General features: G+C 30.9%; 1 protein-coding gene across 2 annotated transcripts in view; it reads left to right on the top strand.

Annotated features, from left to right (window-relative positions):
- The window catches only part of Pclo (piccolo presynaptic cytomatrix protein), a 403,000-nt gene that overhangs the window by 261,412 nt on the left and 127,029 nt on the right, over positions 1–14,559 (top strand). The gene's annotated exons all lie outside the window — the stretch shown is intronic.

The raw sequence follows: 14,559 nt of genomic DNA, 5'->3' as shown, positions 1-14,559 counted from the left end.
GTTCTTCTAAATGAATATTTTACCCTATATTACTCAATGAAAACACTGTCAATTATGCTGTTTTCATTCATTCGTGCCTTTTTATAAACTGAAGATGAAAATTGAATATTTTTAATTTGTTCTTTATAATTATTCATGACAGAAGACTCTATCATAATGGAATATTAACTTCTTATTTCAAAATAATTTTAGACTTCGGAGAATAGTACACACAGTTCTTTGGCTCAATCTTTGTTCAATTTCCTAATGTAACATCTATCCAACTATATCCCCAAATTAGCATGATATGATATTTTTAAGATATCCATGATCCTTATACAGATTTTGAGTTTCCCCACTAATCCATTGCCCCCACTCCTCCCAATTCAGGATCTAATATAGGATCTGTCACTAGATTTAATATTCACGACTCCTGCATAACCTCCAACCTGAGAGTTCCTCAGTCTTCCTTTGTCTTTCATGAATGTGAAATTTATGAATGATAATAGAATTCCTATATTAGAAATAAACATTTTATTGTTTAAGTTAGTGAAATGAAGCATTTTTTCAAAGGTAATGAAATTTCCATCTGAATATTTTCCACCTTCTCATTCAAGTACTATACATTTTTTGTTTTGTAAACACTGTATATCAACAGAAAATATTCATATATGAGTATTAATGTGTGAATATATGTATAGGCAGTAGATGGAACATGGCATATAGTAACATGATTTGGTTTTGGGGGGGATTTATAAAGCAATATACAACAACAAAAAAAAAAAACAAACAAAGAGGGTTTAGTCTAAAATCTGACTATGGAATATGTAAATATGGAAAAGATTTTTCTTTGAGCAATTTTCATCTGTTATCACAGAGAATGAATCAATTAGGACTCTAATATTATTGTTTTCCTTTAAGACTATGTCATTTTTCATCTGCCAGAGACAGATAATTCAAATTATTATATTGCTACTCAGACTGTATTTTAACCACTAATGAAAATTCCATGGGTAGATCTTTAAAATCCAGGGACTCTTTTGTAGAAGTTATTACAGAATATGATTTCATTCCTGCAGCTCATAAGGCAAAACACATAATACTCTCCAGCAATGCCAAAATTATTTGTGCAAGATTTACAATAGAAATCTTCAAATCATTTTTCCTATATCATCAATAGTCTATTACAGTGTATCTGTTTTCTACCTGTATTGTTATTTTTACTATCCCCTCAGTCTTATTATTCATTTCCTGCAATTTATTTTTAATTTGTTCTTTTACTTCAAATAGAAAAAAGTTTTAAAATATAATAGCAAAAATAACTGCTATTGATTTGTTGTTATATTCTACCCTCAAAACTAAATTCAATTTCCTCTATTTTACAAAATGAGGAAAGAGGATTATTACTTTGAATAAAATTTTTCTAGCAATGTATTATATAATCTCTCTACCTGCCCCCTTTTTCTTTTGCTATCTACCCAAAATAATAATACAAAATTTCCTCATTCTGTTTCCCTTTACTGACTGCTGCTGAATATATTACCCACATATGTATAGGAAATATCATCCTTTGCTAAATTAAATGTTTGAAACAATCTGTAATATTTTTAAATAAGTCTTTAAATTTTTATGTTGTTTTAAATGCAGGTATATGCAAAGTTAAAGTTATAAAGGGCAGTCTTTGGCAGAGAATGTCTATGAGCAGGTAAACCCTGGAATAGAATATCTATGCTCCTGGTGATATATTATGATATTTTCTGCTCAAGCAAAAGCCTAATAGGATTGAATAAACATGTGTTGATATTAATGACTTCTTAATGGTTTTTATCCATGATTGTCATTTTGTGTAAATGTTTCTATTGGGCATATCTTTTTAAATTAACAAACTTGGGTATATTTATCATGTACATCATGATGTCTTGAAGTATGTATACATTGTGTAGTAACTAAATATAGCTAATTAACTTATTATTACCTCACATAATTATCACATTTGTGGAGAAAACAGTGCCTCCACTTTCTGAGCATTTTTCCAATGCACAATATATTGTTATTAGTTATAATTACCATTTTTAGAAATGCATGATAAATATTTATAGATAAAATGGTATAATTTCTGGGATTGGTTTCAAAATAAACTAAGTCTGGAAATGGTGTAGAGATAGATAAAACCAAATTGACAGTGCTTGCATGATTTTTGGAGCTGGAAGATTAACTGCATTTGGGTGTTATTATAGTCTTATAATTTTTATATGAATGATATTATCCATAGTAAATTTTTAAAATTCCTGTTTCTCATGTTTAAAGATAGACAGCAGTGTCTAATAGATTTATCAATACTGAAAAAGCTGGCCAAACCAATAGTTTAACTGCCTTTGAAAAGCAAGATAAGAATAAGCAAGGAAAAAGCAAAAAGTAGAATGTAGTACATACCTGCACTCCCAGCAGAGAAGAAAACAATCTTCATTTTGGTTGCATAAACCCATTGAAAGTAGAGATACTGTGTACTTTTTCAAATATTTTGTCAGACAAATCTTCCTGACTGTAGCATAAAAATTTTATTAAAAATAATGTAAAATAAGCTCAATTAGTGAATTAAATAAGTATTTTTATGTATTAGAAACAAAAATAATTTCAAAATAAGAAACATGAATAAAGTGTGATTTTAACATATCCATTGTAGAATTTTCAAAATATGACAGTTGAACCCTCATGATTCTCATGATACCTTGAGGGAGTCCTCAGATCAAAATTGAATTCATAGACATATTAAGGCAACATTTGCCCTTATCTCTCATCCTTCAGTGAATACACAAAAGACTTTTCCAGAGGCTACACACTGCGTGACATCATAAGAGATTGTATACAGAATCAGATCTGAACTCAACTGTCTTCCATTAAGCCCCAGTTAAGCAAATTTGAAAAATGTAAACCAACATCACCCTTCTCATAAGTGTTTGTTTATAAAATAGTTATTTTTTCATAAAAATATGTGACTTATTTTGACATAAAATGTACTTACATTATTTGAAGTGCAGTAATAAATGTTTTAATTTATTCTACAGGAAATGTACATAGAGCCATACAATTTAAATCTCTTTGAGGTCCCTAGTGATATTAGAGGGTAATATCACTATACCTGACCCCAAAAGCTTGTTAGCCACCTCTGTAAAGATGTTTGCAGAGGTTAAAAACAAACAAAAAACATATATGCTTTATTTCTCTTCATTAAAATATCTTATACAACTCAAACTCTATTTTGTAAATATTTTTGTAACTCATATTCCATACATTTTTTAAATGTTTATTTATCAGTACTTGTCCATTTAATACCCATAGTACAACTTAAATCAATTTTGATGCTATGTGAATAGAAGGAATAAACTAGTCCTCAATTTACTGATGATGTAGTAGAAGGACTTGATATATTAGTAATTATTACAATGAAATTTTAGAAGGAACTGAAACAAAACCTAAGGAACTTATACCCACACCTATATATAAAATAAGGGTATACACATATACTATCCATGTGCATCATAATTTGTAATTGTGTAATATACTCAGAGAAATATATAAAATAACCTCCTACTAAATGATATTTAATTTTTAGAAAATAGATCCTTTAACTTTTATCATGTAAACTGTACAGATACAGTTGATAGGTATTTTTCAAAATTTGTACAATAGTTTTTGAAGTCTTTACTCAACTTCGCACAAGGCAACACAGCGAAGAAAGTAGGTAATGACTTTTGGAATCATAAAGACCCATATTGGAATTCAGTTCTAACATTTATTTAAATCTTGAGAATAATTTTTTTCACCTATAATATCCGATGAGCTCCATGTATTTCACATAATCCCAAGTGAACCTAACACAACATTTTGTACTTACTCCACACCCACCGAATATTAGTTCCCTTTATTCAGAAAGAAATGATCAGAAAAAAGAATAAAATGCAATGCTCCAAGAAATGAGACTCTCTTTTTTAAATTTAGAATTCAGTCTTATGGCTCCAGAAACACAGCTGTTTGAAACAAGCCAAAGAAATTCTTGTGATTTTAAATAAAGGCATTTGCTATGTATGTTCCATAATAGATTGGCTACATCTGCAAGGCTGGGAAGACTACTTAGCGATAATTATTGTCTAGCTTCAGGATATAGCAGTATCTTCTTAGGAAATAGTGGCTCTTTTTTATTCTTCATGAGTCTTTTAAAGACCTTTGAGTCTTTATTAATGATAGAAAATTTATAATAAATTTCATTGGATCTTGGTAGCAATACCAAATGTGAATAGTTCCTTTTTATAATAGCTGTATTGATAAAAACTTTATATGTTATAAATATCCATTGTTAATGTTCAAGTACATAATTTTAGTAAATTTACAGTTATTGAATCAGCATCACAATTTTTAGTTGCACCCAGAAACTCTGTTCTGTATTTTTAAAAAGAGTTTCTGAAGAATTAGTAGCATCTGTTCTTTTGATAATTTGATAGAATTCCACAAAAAGAAGTCATATAGCCTGAGCTTTTCTTTGTGGTAAGACTTTTCATTACTAATTCAGTGTGTTTCCATATAAGTCTAGAATTTATATTTCTTCTGTATTCAATTTTGGCAATTTGGGTGTCTCTAAAAATGTGTCCATTTCACCTATGTTTTAGTCTATTCATACTATTTTTTTACAGTTCATTTCTTTTTGCTTGGGTCCATGTTGTTGTTCCCTTCTTCAATCTTAATTTGGATTATTTGCATCTTTGCAGTTTTTTTCCTAGATGTGTCTACCTGAAGATTGATACATTGTACCAGTTTTTTTTTTTAAAGAACCAACTTTTGTTTTCATTGATCTTTTTCTACTGTTTTTCTGCATATTATCAATTTCTTATCTAATGATCATTTGTTTTGTTCCTTCTACTTATTTTATGTTTATTTAGCTCTTCTTGTTTCTTAAGTGGAAAGTTAGATTGTTGTCTTGAGACTTCCTCCATTGTTGATATAATTTATAGCTCTTTCTTTTCCTCTTAGCACTTCTTTGCTGTATTCCATGCGTTTTATTTTCATTTTAATTCAGCTCGAAGCATTTTTAATCTCCTTCCTTTTCTTACTCAGTTTTTATTTAGAAACATTTTAATTCCCAAATGTCCAGGGATTTCTCCTATTATTTGCTGTTATTGACCTTTATTTCTATTGTGGCTACAGAATCTACTGTGTATGATTTCAGTCATTTCAAATTTTGCTAAGACATGTTTTATAATGTAGAATATGTACTATATCAGAGAATGTTCCAGTGCTTTTCATTTCTTCCTGTCAGTTTGAGTTACCATCTAGGGACATTTCCTTTTAACCTGCTAGCTACATCTCTGACTTTATTAGAGAATGTCTTGAATTCATCTTCACTTCCAGTTAGTTTTCCGGGATATGAAATTCCTGACCAACAGTCAATTCCTCTTAGTATTTCAAAAGTGACTGTTTCCTGCTTTCTGGCTCCCTTTGTTCCCAATGAGAAGCTAACCAGGCCTGAATGCGGTCAGAAGTGTTATGCTCCTTTCAAGATTGTCTCCTTTTCTCAGCTTAGATATGATTGTGATGTACCTAGGTGCGGATCTCTCTTTGTTCATTGCAGTTAGGATTGATTATGTTTCTCAGAACTGCACATGAAAGCTTTTTCTTCAAATTGGAGAAGTTTTGCACTGTTGTTTATTGAAATATATTTTTGTTGTCCTTTTTCTCACTCATCTAATTCTGTGATTCCCATTTCACATGATTATTCACTTGATGGCTCTCAGATGTCTGAGACTCTGTTCATCTTTCTTTCGTCTTTATTTCTATTCATCAGGTTAGGTCATTTTCTTTGGTCTGTCTTCAAATCTGCATAGTCTTCTGTCTGCCACTTCAAGTATACTATTGAAAATACTAGTAATTTATTATTTCATTTGGTTTTATGACATCTCTTGCCTTCTTTTGTGTAATTTTTGTTCCTTGTCGAAGTTTTTTACTTTTAAATCATTGTTTTTATACTTTATTTCTTTTAGCACAATTTTTAATCCTTTGAACATATTTATGATAGGAGCGTTAGGGTCTTTGTTTATTACACAAAACATCTGGGGGCACTGAGAGATTATTTCATTTGATTGTTCTTTTTCTCCTGAATATGGATCATACTTTCCTGTTTATTTGCATGTATCATATATTTTTGTTGAAAATCAGATGTTTTGCATAATATATGTATCTATCACTGAATGCATATTTTCTTACTAAGGAGAATTCTCTCCTCTGGTATGGGTAATCTGAGATGTCTACTCAGCATTTGTTTTATTAGTATTATTATTACTATTTTATTATACTCATCATCTTCATCATCTTATTATTATTGTTGTGTTCTTTTATTTTTAAATCCTATTCCTAGAAGTTGGGTCTGCATAGCTATGTGGCTAGCCAATTGGTCAGAAGTTCTACACAAGCATATTCAACCTACATTTTTTTATACAGATGGACACACATTAAAAGTATATTGTAATGTAGTTCCCATATACATGTTAATATAAATTTCCTAAAAATGCATATTAATAGATACAACATCAAAAATTCTTCAGAAACATAAATTTAATTAATAGTTTTATTATATTGTATCAATGTTTATTTACTTTAACCATTCTTCAATTGATTGATATTTGTACTGTCTTCACTTTTTCACTACAATAAACAATGCTACAAATGCCATGATCTTTTCCTTAGACTAAAAGTAAAATTTTAGTCTAAGTCGTAAAATTACTGGGTAAAAGAAAAAGATATTTTAGATGTTTTTAGACATCATGTCAGATTTCTTTCTAGAAAATTCTAACAATTTGCACTTCCAAGCTAAGAAATTATTTTTCATTTACTCTTTGCTGTAGATATTTAAAATGATATAGTTTTAAGAAAAAAAATTAACTTAGTTCAGGGGTCAAATTTTATATTCAATGTTGCTTTAGGTATTATTTCTGTCATTAATTATCAAAATATTCTTTCCTATGTTTAATAGTTTAATTGCCTCCTTTTTTGGTGAGGGAGAGTTTCCTGTCATACTATAATTATGGCAAGTTTTGGACACCCAACACCTAACACTAGACAGGTGAGATCAATAGCAGTTTATCAGTCACAGATACTCACAGCTTGGGGGAGAAGGATACCATATGACACAGGGAAACGTGAGATTGGTATTTGGGAAAGGAGAACAACCAGGGACTGTGGGACAGGCAGGCTTTTTGGAATTGAAGTGTCCCTGGTTCCTGCAGGATATGACTGACTTGGTTAAATAATTGCTTAGACTGACAGGAAATTATAACCCTACCACCACCAACACACACACAGGAGCTGCATCTGATCTGGTTGATAAGGAGGGTTGTTTGTCTAGGGGACCGTATCCATCAGAGCAGAGAGGGAACAGATCTGTGGTTCAGCTCTTCTGATGTCACTAACAATGAAGCCTCACATAGTGTTATCTTCATTTTAGAACTTAGACCACAATTAGTCCTTTTTATTTCCTTTCAGGGACTTATTAATTTAATATGTGAGATAAGAGATCATTTTTACTTCATTTTGCTTTGCTGTAACAGATTATACAAAAAGAACCACTCTAAATAGTTAGAACCTGGGCCAGGTAGACAAATGAAGAGCCTGAATTTAATGTAATAGGCACTATTAGTATCATTGCAATCAATGAAAATAAAACCCCCCTTTATAAGATCTTTTTAAAAAGCGTATATGCTTCAACTTTGAATTTTGAAGACAGTTTAATCATAATTTAAAAAGATCAGCCTTTATTTTTTAAAAAATTTGATCACCTTTGTTTGAGGCCATGCTGCTGTTCTCAAATAGGCTGTGTCAAATAAAGAGGAATAGTAGCAAAAATAAAGTGAGCAACTCCACTTTCCAAGCACGTTTTAGATGAACCTGGCTATAGCCCACTGAACATTTCTCCAACATCATTTATATGAACATTTCATGAGAAAAGTAACTTTTTTTTCAGGCCAGCCAACTCTTAGAATAGAAAGTTAAGGGACAATTGTATCCCCTCCTCTGCTTCTTCTGGAAGCTCATGAATAAGGATAGCTGCCACCTGGAGGATTTGCATGTTCCATCCTCACTGCAGAGGCTTCTGTGGAGCAGAAGGCATCTAGGAAGGGGACTGGACACCCAAGTTTCCCTCTGACCACACAAATGACTTTCTCTCTCTTGTTACTTTAACAGGGAAATCGTATGTGACTCAATTACTCATTGAAAGCCTTATTTTTGGAACAAATTAGTAAAAGGCTATAGAGATAAAATAAGGTTCAGGTTGAATCTGTTCTGAAATACTAATTCCTTCCAGGTAAATTTTGGTGAAACCTTGGATTCACTTCTTCAGTAACAAAAGTAGTTTTTTTGTTTTTTGTTTTTTGTTTTTTTGTTTTTTTGTCAGGGCTACTTCCCCAAAACACTACTACTTTTCTTGACATCTGTCAGGACAAATATTGCTTGTACATTGTGTCCCAGCTAAGAAAGTGACATTGTAGTCTTTAACCCAGCTGTAGATGGTTTAGCACACTTTTCTGTGCACTCATAGTAAAATCAAATTAAAGGAATGAATAATTAATTCCATGGGAGAGTAAAAACATTCCAGATACTTAACCTATAAGAAAGGAGGATAAATGATAATATTAATTTGAAATATAAGAGTATAAGCATATAATGTGCATAAATTGACCATGGAGAAATGAGCAAGAAAAAAATGCTATTCAACCACAGGAGTAGGATTAGTGATCCTCTAGAATATTTTCTTGGCAATTGAAATAATGACCAGGAGAAAACAGAAAAAAAAAATGATGTAGGAGTAAAGAAAATATAATGAGTTCAAATCTTAGCCTTTTTGTGTCCTGAACAACCTATGGCAAGTTTCTAACCTTCCTTAGTCTCAGATACTTTGTTCAGAAAATGGTATAGATAGTACTAACTTAGAATGTTACAGAGATAGCTTAATATACAATGCAAGAAGGTTATATAGAATTGTGTCTCATACAGGATAAAGTCTAGTAATGTTAGTTACTTTCTGTTTTCTTCCATCCATGAATATGATATTCAAGAACTGGAGAAAAATCAAATAGTAATTTAAATACAAAGTAATATTGTCACATTATAATTATATACATAATATTATACAAATATATAATATATATATACACACATACATATATTTATGAGGCACAAAGGAATGTTATGATAAATGTATCCAAGGAAGAATAGTGAAATCCAGGGCAATATTTAATAAAATAAAGTAAAACATTGGTATGAGGTATAAATAGAATAAACCCAAATAATCCATCTGTTTGAAGTCATATTTTGAAGTCATGTTTTGACAATTGGAAATCAGTAAAGCTTATATAATCAAAAATTAGATGAAAATAAATTTAAAAAGCAGTTGACTCTTTTTTAAAAGCAAAATTTAATGGACTGTTTGAATATTTTTGCCCTAGTTATCTAATACCATGTAACCTATTTCTTATCCATTTCAGATAGTTGCGGTAATTTCAGTAGAGAAATGAAAATAACCAAAAATAATTGTACTAAATAAGTCTTCAGTAAAAAAATTAAATTAAATTAAAAAAGAAAAGAAAAAATATTCCCTAATGGATATTGGAAGACAGAAGCTCTTGAAATATTTCAAATACCTCCTTCACCAATAGCAAATTAATTGTGATGGGAACAATTTCAGCCTTCAGTATAAAAATAATCTGGACACCTAGATTTATTTATATCCCTAAAGTGACTCAGCTACTTTAGTACCTTTCTCCATGAAACAGTTTCTCAACTCTTGCCCAAAATAGTGGTCATTGAAATAATTATGTTACCAAGCCTGTACATGTATTGTTTCATATATTACATACCAAGATATTTAAATATCAATCCATACATTTATTCATAAGTATACAATACTAAAAGCCACAATACAAAAATACATAATAGTTACATCTTTATAATGTTTGATAAAGATGAGCATGGAATGAAAACAGATACTTGGGACAGAAACACTTTCTCTCATCTGGATTGACAGATGGGGGATCATATACCTTTGACTGACATATTTTAGTTTTTCCTTTTAATGATCCAATGGCACCCTCTCTCATCACCCTTTCTCTAAAATGAAGTGAGGGAAAGGAGGGACGGGAGAGTGTTGATTAAGACTCCAAACCCGGTGGACTGGTATTCATCAGTCAGTAGATAATGGCTAAGTCACTCATGTGTAAGAAGAGCATGAATTCTGCTCTCCAGCTTTACAGTAAATTAGCTGTGCTGTCTATTAACCTCCCAAAACTTACCTTTTCATGTGCAAAATAGAATTTTTTTCTAGTCTGTTTGTTCATTTATTTTAAGATCTAACAAAATAATGTAATTTAAAGGCATTTTCTAAGAATAGAATATAATACATATTTTTAACATTATTTTAACTGACGCATTAGTCTCACTTGGAGAGAAATAGGCTTCAGTATTCATCTATTCATTATTCATTCAAACGTATATTTAAGTGTAGTCTATGTGATATGTAGTTACTATAAACATTCCAGAGCACCAACATTGAAGAACTGAAACAGAGTACTTCTCTTGCCTTCATGAAGGTCAAATTGTCTTTTCATGACCTATTTTTCCTTTTGTCCCTATACTCTATCACAATGTTAATCACTGTTTTCACTACTATAAGCATAAATATCATGCAAGTTCTGCCACTGAGGTAATGTTCAAATATTTGTTTTAGTTTTCTATAACTGCACACCAAATTTAGTGGCTCAAAACAACACACATTGAGTATTTCATAGTTTTCATGAGTCAAGAATCCAGGCATGGCTTAACTGAATGTCCTGGTTTTGTTCTCATGAAGTTGCAATCAGTGAATTAGCCAGGTTATGTTCTTTCTGGAGATTGGGGATCCTCTTCCAAGCTGATATGGTTTTTGAATTTCTGACTCTTAGCTGACTTTAGCTGGGGCCACTCAGAATCTAGAGGCCTTCCTCTCTGTCTTGCCACATGGCCCTCTCTTACGGCTTGCTTCTCAGGCTTGGCAACCTACTAATTGAAGACCAGCAGAGAAATCTCTTCTTCAAATCTTCTAAGACAAAGCCTTTTATAATATCCAATAATCATGATAGTGAGTTCCATCGCTGTCACTAGATTCTATTGAATAGAAGCAAGTCACAAGTTGTAGCTGTTAAGTAAAGGGATTATATGGAAAATGATTCATTGGTGATCTCGATAGAGTATGTCTGCCACAATCCCATATTATATCCAAAAGTACAAAAGGAACATACTACTAAATTTTGAATTAGAATAGTATTTTCTTCCTCCTATTTTCTGTAATTAAAGTGACATTTACTTTGGAATGTGCATCTTAGCTTTGCACTAATGTATATTCAAACTATTTTCTTTCCAGTAACTCTAAAAGTATACATAAGTATCTTGCAATTAATCAATTTTCTTAACAGACACCGTGAATGACCCCACCACTAGCGCTGGCCTGCCAGCAGTAAGATTAATATCTTAATCTACTCTGATACAAATAGATTCATTCAGTATAATTTAATATTTAGGACATACCTATAAACTGACCATATTTTTTAAAATGGTCATCCAATTTCATGTCAGCAATAATTTTTTCCTGGACCCTAAGAACTGCTAAATGGAATAAATTTATGTTGTTTCTTCTCACAGAAGTATCAGACTTGATCATTCAGACTTGATCTTTATGGTTGTAATTTTGCAGTTGCATTAGGGAAGATAAAATGAAGAGAAAAGGAAATTGTATGTCATTGCAGAAATGAAGAATGCATTTATGAATGTGGCAATGTGGAAAAAAATTTGTGAAAATTATTTCTGAAGTATGTCAAGAGAAGAGAATCTATTATTTTAAGTAAAATTACTTGAGCAGCACACTCATCATCTTCATTTGAAAAAAAATGTTCAACGAAATCAGAATACTAACGTCCTCTATTATATATTTTCACTTGTCTTCTATATATCCCTTTCCAATGGTCCTTTCAGTCATGTGATGTACTAACTTGGATGTGGATATCCTTTTGTATATTCTTAGATTCCAACATTACATATTTGCCTTATTATTATTTATATTGTGTTACAAAATCCAAGTGTAAATTTAAGTACATAAAAATATTAGATGAAATATTCTCTTCAAATCTTTCAAAGAATAAAATACTTTTTTTTCCCTGCCCAGGAATTGAACCCAGGGGCACTTAACCACTGAGCCACATCACCAGCCCCATGTTTTAGATTTTTTATTTTGAAACAGGGTCTCACTAAGTTCCTTAGGGACTCTCTGAATGCTGAAGCTTGCTTTGAATTTCGGATCTTTCTGCCTCAGCCTCCCAAACCTCTGGGATTATAGGCCTGCACCACCACACCTGGCTAAATTGCTTTTCATGCATATAGATATATATTAAAAACTAAGAGGAAATATCTTGGCTTGGCACTCGTGTGTTTCCATTTTAATACTCCTGAAGACAGTCAAGTATGGATTGTTGTTAAGGTGATCAATACTGTTGTGTCTGTAGAAAAGGTTTTCCTGCAGTGAGCAAAACGTTACTGAGGAAAAAAAAGGAAAGATAGTGAGATATTTCTTAGTTCTCTGTATTCCAGTGTTGATGAACAAATTATAGACTTCTGTTGGACACAAGGGGAAATTACTATGCATGTTTCATATAATTTGGTTAATTTTCCTAAATATTACATTGATAATTTGTAATAGAAATTTGTAGGTGAAGGAATATGAAAATAAACTTTCATAGCCTTAAGAGTGTAATGAACATTTAAACTAAACAAACATATGTTTAACTGAACCATCCTTTGAACACTTTTCCACTATCCTTGGTATTTCATCCACATTAATATTTGTACAGCAAGTGTGTTATCACTTCCTTCCAACTAAAGAATATGTGCAGTTTATTTTCATTTTATGATAACTTTATTATGAATAATATTTTATTTACCTACCACTGTTCTATATGATATAGTATATTTACTTGTGTAAATTTCACTTCTCCTTGAGACTTAGATGTATCATATAATAGTATTTAAATGAAATAAGTACTTTATGTCAAATGTTAATGCTCTAATTATGACTTAATAATATTTTCATAAATAATTTTAATGATGAAAATAGAAACATTCTTTTTATACAATAAAAAACAAATCTTTTATGTAACATATCACTAAACATAAAATTAGATTTTTTAATACAAACTTAAATGGAAATTAAAAGATTTTCCTTAAATATGCTCATATTTGTTTTTTTCATAAAAAGTGAGTTCAATAACCTAATATCATACTATATTCATCAAATACTTACAAATAGAGATTTAAAAAGTCTATGGGCTGGGGTTGTAGCTCATCAGTAGAGTGCTCAACTAGCACATACAAGGCCCTGAGTTTGATCCTCAGCACCACACAAAAATAAATAAAATAAAGGTATGTGTTCAACTACAACCAAAACCAAACATTTTTTTAAAAGTCTAATGTTCCTTGGTATTTATCCAAAAGAACTAAAATCAGCATTGTATACTAATACCTGCATACCAATGCTTAGAGCACCACAATTCACAATAGCCAAGTTATGGACTCAATGTCGGAGTCTATCAGCTGTCACATGGATAAAGAAAATATGGCATATGTACACAATGGAGTTTTTCTCAACCATAAAGAAGAATGAAATTATGTCATTTTCTGGTAAATAGATGGAACTGGAGAATATCATGCTAAGTGAAATAAACCAGACTAAGAAAGCCAAGGGTCAAATATTTTCTCTCATGTATGGAAACTGGAGAGAAAAAACAAATAAAAAGGGATCTTAAAAAAAAATGGAGGAATACTGGTAGGGTAGAGAAAGGGGATTGAGAGGGAGGGAAGAGGAGAGGGCTTTGAGAAGTACTAGGAAATTAAATTTACCAAATTGTTCTATATCCATGTATAAATATACTGCAATGAATCATCCTTATGTATATAATCATAGTGTACTAATTAAAATAATAATTATAATAATGGGAGATTAATAGAGTAAAACAAGCAGATTGAAGAGAAAGGAAGGAAAGGAAAAGAAAGACACTATGGAATGAGATTGATCAAATCATGTGCATATATGAATGTGCTATAATGTATCTCATTATTATTTATAATTATAATAGACCAATTAAAAAAACAAATAACTAGTAATATATTTAAATTGTAATTCTAAAGTTAGAAGTAATATTTTTTCTTCATGTTTTGGTACTTTTATCACTGGACTTTTCTGTCCTACAAATATTATATTCCCAACATGCTTTAAATATTTTCAGAATTGAAATTACCCCATAAGACTTCCTTAACCACAGCTATACTTATATATTGTGAAATTGCATTATCTTCTGGTTTTCTTTATTAAAGAACTATGTTCTCTATTATTACATACTGTAAAGTCAGAACAAGAACCAATGCATTTCATGGCATCTTAGGAGACATTTTATCAGTGTTTCTAATTGTAACAGAAGCAAAAGATGCAAAGGAGATTTTGCTGAAAAAAAAAAT

This window comes from Callospermophilus lateralis, chromosome 1 (genome assembly GCF_048772815.1).
Source record: "Callospermophilus lateralis isolate mCalLat2 chromosome 1, mCalLat2.hap1, whole genome shotgun sequence".
Taxonomy (NCBI): domain Eukaryota; kingdom Metazoa; phylum Chordata; class Mammalia; order Rodentia; family Sciuridae; genus Callospermophilus; species Callospermophilus lateralis.
Note: the sequence above shows the minus strand (reverse complement) of the source record. Positions and strands in the feature narration are given on the sequence as shown.